The sequence below is a fragment of the Vicia villosa genome, linkage group LG6, assembly GCF_029867415.1.
Source record: "Vicia villosa cultivar HV-30 ecotype Madison, WI linkage group LG6, Vvil1.0, whole genome shotgun sequence".
NCBI lineage: Eukaryota > Viridiplantae > Streptophyta > Magnoliopsida > Fabales > Fabaceae > Vicia > Vicia villosa.
Window position 1 is genome coordinate 83,902,489 of NC_081185.1, and position 5,374 is coordinate 83,907,862.

The 5,374-nt window shown below is 29.8% G+C and overlaps 1 long non-coding RNA gene across 2 annotated transcripts; it reads left to right on the forward strand.

Moving 5' to 3' along the window:
• The first annotated feature begins 228 nt into the window (after nucleotides 1–228).
• Nucleotides 229–824, forward strand: LOC131611785 (uncharacterized). Of its 2 annotated transcripts, none has more exons than XR_009287135.1 (2): nucleotides 229–383; nucleotides 464–824. It is a non-coding gene; the product is annotated as an uncharacterized LOC131611785 (long non-coding RNA). The 2 variants fall into 2 exon arrangements; XR_009287134.1 differs by having other exon boundaries at nucleotides 467–824.
• Nucleotides 825–5,374: the final 4,550 nt, after the last annotated feature.

Genomic DNA, 5,374 nt, shown 5'->3' on the forward strand with positions numbered 1-5,374 from the left:
TATTGTCACTTTTCCAAATGTTAAATAAATTGCATGAGTTATAATATATTCCTCTATCTTTTTCAATCTCTTTCTCTACTTTTAGGGTATTTATATGACTTGCATATATCAAATTTTAATACATAGAGTAGTCGTGTAGTAGATGCGTTAATTTATTATGATATGTATATTAACTTATTACTTAATACATAAAAAAAATACGTTTTAATTCTTAAAGTTGTTATCAAATGAGTACACTATATAAAGAACTTGAACATTGTTATGCATATTGCAAAAACAAAAGAAAATAGAGTTGTAAGAAAATCTTCAAAGAAAAATGGCAAAGCTCATTTTCCATTCTCTTCTATTGGGACTTTTTTGCACTGCGTTGGCCATGACTTCAGGTAAGAAAATTAACAAAAGTTTTTGTTCTTACAGGAATATATTTAATTTTTCATTTTTCACCTATGTTTCTTTTTCTTAGCAGGAGCAACACCTGATTTCATCAGTCCAATTCAATGCATCGGGATATGCGCTAATAATTGTAGGCTAACGTGCAAGATTAAGGGATTTCCTGATGCAGTTTGTATTGGAAATTTTTGTTGTTGTAAAGGTTAGGCATGAAGAATAATGCAATCAAGAGCAATGGAGCATTCTATCAGTCTCAAATAAATAGAATCTATGGGAGGTTAAAATAAATAAGCAATTATGCTATAATAAATTGGGGGTAAGAGTTGTTTTCATTTGAATGTAATGTATTGTACTTGTAGTAAATAAGAGTAAATTGCATGTCTCTAAAAAGGGAAATATCAATAAAGTGAACAACATATGAGAGTTTGTATTTATATTAGAACAAAAATATGAAATTGAGGGCAAAACAGAATTTGAAATGGACATAATTTTTCATAAAACCTGGTTTTCGGGCTATGCCGGACGTCCGAACAGGAATCTGTCAAAAATGCGAATCAGAGGGGTCAAAATGCAACGATCAACACATATGACTCAATTAACAGTTGAAAACGACAAGGATCCCCGACAATAACGACAATTTGATCCGCTGTCGCACGCAGATCAAAACAAGTAATTTTAAAAATTGTGGTTAACGACAATGACACGAGTCGTATCACAAGAATTCTTGTATGAATTAACCAACCGATTGGAACAATGGGTTTTTTTTTTAATTTTCGATTCTACTAAATAGAAGCAACAACACAAGTTTAATTACAATTACGATTAACAGATTAATCTACTGCCTTCGGTCTCCCATTTATCAATGATCCATATAATTCCCAATCCCTAAGCGGACTCTATTCCCTTTTTTATTACAATATCAATCAAACAAACGCAATTGATACTACATGATAGATATTCCTAATCTCCGAATTAAGCAGACGGACGTGATATAACAATCATGAATTAAGCAAACACGATAAAATAAATGCAGATTAAGCAAACACGATTAATGTATAGGAACATACAATCATCGAAATAAACCAATCAACTCTAAAATAAGTTGAATTAAGCAAACAATATATCAAAGAGAAGAATTGAAAGAAAAATAGATTAATTGTGAAATATAAGAACCTCAAAGTATGATCGAGGCACGATTACAATATATCAACTATGAGAGGATTAGTCAATAATGAATAGTACCGCTGCTGAATGCTCTTAAACAAAATAAGGATTTGCAATTCTAATTCAAACCGGGTCAAAAACATAAAACCAGCCAAATACTAAATATTTTTTAAGTCTGGAACTTCAACGAACTATTTAAGAATTATTCACTCTGAATAAGCTTTTGACTTCTACATGAAACTTGTACCTCTTTCTCTCAACTTTCCAACGCATTTCAGAACGCGCAAAACGACATCCTGTAGCTCAAGTTATGGTCTTAACAGCGAACATATATCAAATAACCGCTAATGCTGAAAATAAAATACGATAAATAGATTAAGGGCAAAAATAAACTTAAATTTGAAAACACACTAAGACAGTAAAATTAATAAAACAAACAAGAGAAATGCCTAAGTACAATCGTAGAAGAATGTGCATCAAAATACCCTGATCAATGTATAATGGATGGAATCACACTTGAAGGGGAGATTGTTGTGATATAAATGTGAGTTCAAAGTCTCACGTTGCTTGAAAAAATGAATATTAAACACTTTATAAGTGCAAGGACTCATAAACACAAAGCTTGAAGTTTTTGGTGAATATATGGTATCTCTCACCCTTAGTGGTTTCTCATGGCCGAATGTGATGCTCCCTTCATGACCCATTATAAATTATTATTTCTCTTGTTTATCTTTTTGTTCCTACTCATTTGTTAATAATGAAATAGTAACGAAACTAAGCTATATGTGCACCATAGAAGAAAATATAAAAGTGCAACAAGGGTTTAAAGCTATGTACTTAATGACAAGTGTGTCAAGCATTAGAAAGAAAGGATGAACTCGCATGTTAAGAAACCAAGTGAAAATAAAGATAATCTTCAAGGATGGTTCGCAAATATCTTAGAGATGCATTGTCATCATCAAAAAGGGAAGAATGTAGATCTATGTATTGTATATGTATAAATATCAGTTGGTTTTGATGATGACCACAAATAACAATTTTAAAACAACTTTTAAATATGATAACTCTATAAGTAAAATGACTTTCTGTATAGCTCTTTTTAAGTAATCTTTGTGACAACTTTAAAAAGGGAGTTGATATCAAATGTCTAATGTTTCCTTATAATGACACTTAACTAAGAATAAATATCTCAAGTCTCATCATTCTGACAGTTCAACAAGATTCTTCGCTTTCACCAAAAGGGAAGACTTGCTTGTCAGTAAAGAAGAATGATCTAGGAGTTATTCCCAAAGCGTCCAATACAACCCTTGCTTCATACGTAGCATTGAGGATTCGGGGAAACTTTTCTGAAATTGACCAAAAGTCCGGTAGAAAAGGCCCAGGTATAAGGGCCCAACCAGAAGCAACATCAGAAAAAACCAATGAAAATGTGGAACCTCGCTAGAGAACTAGGAACGAATTAGATAGATTCTCTCTCTTCATCTGATCAATCTATCGTTATGAGACCGAATCACAATCCAACCTAATTGAATAAAATATTCATTTTGTTATACAAGAATTATCACTATCAAAAGAAGAAGAGCTTGATCCAGCTAATATGTCTCAATGGATTAACATCCATTATACATGACAAGTATTGATAGAAGTCCATTATTATTGTCTAACTTCTATTGTCACTTTTCCAAATGTTAAATAAATTGCATGAGTTATAATATATTCCTCTATCTTTTTCAGTCTGTTTCTCTACTTTTAGGGTATTTATATTACTTGTATATTTCAAACTATAATATATAGAGTAGCCGTGTTAATTATTATGATATGTATATTAAATTATTACTTAATACATAAATTAAAAATACGTTTTAATTCTTAAAGTTCTTATCAAACGAGAACTATATAAAGAACTTGAGCATTGTTTTGCATATTGCAAAAACAAAAGAAAATAGAGTTGTAAGAAAATCGTCAAAGAAAAATGGCAAAGCTCACTTGCCAATCTCTTCTATTGGGACTTTTTTACATTGTGTTGGTCATGACTTCTGGTAAGAAAATTGACAAAATTTTTCTTGTTCTTAAAGGAAAATAATTAATTTCATTTTTCATGTATGTTACTTTTTCTACGCCATTGTTAACATTTAAATCTATAGTATAAAGAAGATTTTCTTAATTTGTGAATTTAATTTTTCTTAGCAGGAGCAACACCAGATTTCATTTTTCCAACTCGTTGCATCGGGATATGCTCTTTTAATTGTATCCGAAGGTGCAATGTTGAGGGATTTCCTGAAGGAGCTTGTTATGGAGAGGTTTGTTGTTGTGGAGAGGTTAGGCATGCGATCAAGAGCAATGGAGCATGCGATCAAGAGCAATGGAGCATTCTATCAGTCTCAAATAAATATAATCTATGGGAGGCTAAAATAAATAAGCAATTATGCAATAATAAATTGGGATTAAGAGTTTGTTTGGTAACACACAAAAAGTAGCTTTTAGCTTGTTATTTTTTCTTCCATTTGTACCCTCAATATTTTATTAAAAACCCATTTTTATCCTTTATATTTTATTGTGATTTAAATTAAATTAATTATGTTTTAATTGAGGGAATAAGAAATGTTAGTAATATAATTGCAGCTTTACTGTTGAATGTTAGACAATAAACTTAATTTTATTATTATTATTATTATTAAAAACTAATATAATTGAATTGAAAATTACAATATTATTATTTTAATTATTTTTTTAAATTAAATTACAAAATTTATATATTTACCATATATTTTTTTGTGTTATGTTTAATTTTATAATATTTAAAATATTTTGCATGTGATTATTAATGCGTTTATTTTTATTGAACAAAAATTAATAAAAAATATTTTTATTGATACTCGCATTTATTTTTTGAATATCCTTTTATGTCATTATGAATTTATCAGCTAATGTAACAGCTAATTTATCAAACACTCAAATTAGCTTATCAGCTACCAGTCATCAGCTATCAGCTATCAGTCATCAGCTACCAGCTACCAGCTATCAGTCATCAGCTACCAGCTACCGGCTATCAGTCATCAGCTACCAGCTACCAGCTAGCTTATCAACTATCAACTAGTTTTACCAAACAAAGCCTAAAAGTGATTTTCATTTTAATATTATGTATTGTACTTGTAGTAAATAAGAGTTAAGTGCATGTCGCTAAAAAGGGGAATATCAATAAAGTGAACAACATATGAGAGTTTGTATTTATATTAGAACGAGTATCTAGAATTAATTTTGATTCGAATTAAATAAAGTGGTTATTCTATAGAGGAATTCAATTTTGAGAAAAGGGTGCTTAATAGCAATAATTAAAAAAAGAGTAATGCTATTCTTACACCAAAAGTTTACACCAATACTTACACTTTACACTGTTCACCGTATTTATACGGTGAACAGTGTTTTTTTAAATAAAATAATAATATTTTATTTTAATTTTAAAATTAAGGATGACACTGTTAATTTACGGACTTGCATTAACCAACTTCATTACTGCATTAACCAAGTTTTTACACTGCATTAACCAAGTTTGATTACTGCTAAAAATTATTTCTAATACCTGGATGTTGCATTAACCAACTTCATTACTGCATTAACCAAGTTTTTACACTGCATTAACCAAGTTTGGTGACTACTATAAAGTACAATTCATGGGTGTAAGAATAACATTACTCAAATTTGGTTAATACAGTGTAAAAACTGGGTTAATACAGTAATGAAGTTGGTTAATGCAATATTCAGGTATTAAAAATAATTTTTAGTAGTCACCAAACTTGGTTAATTCATTGTAAAAACTTGG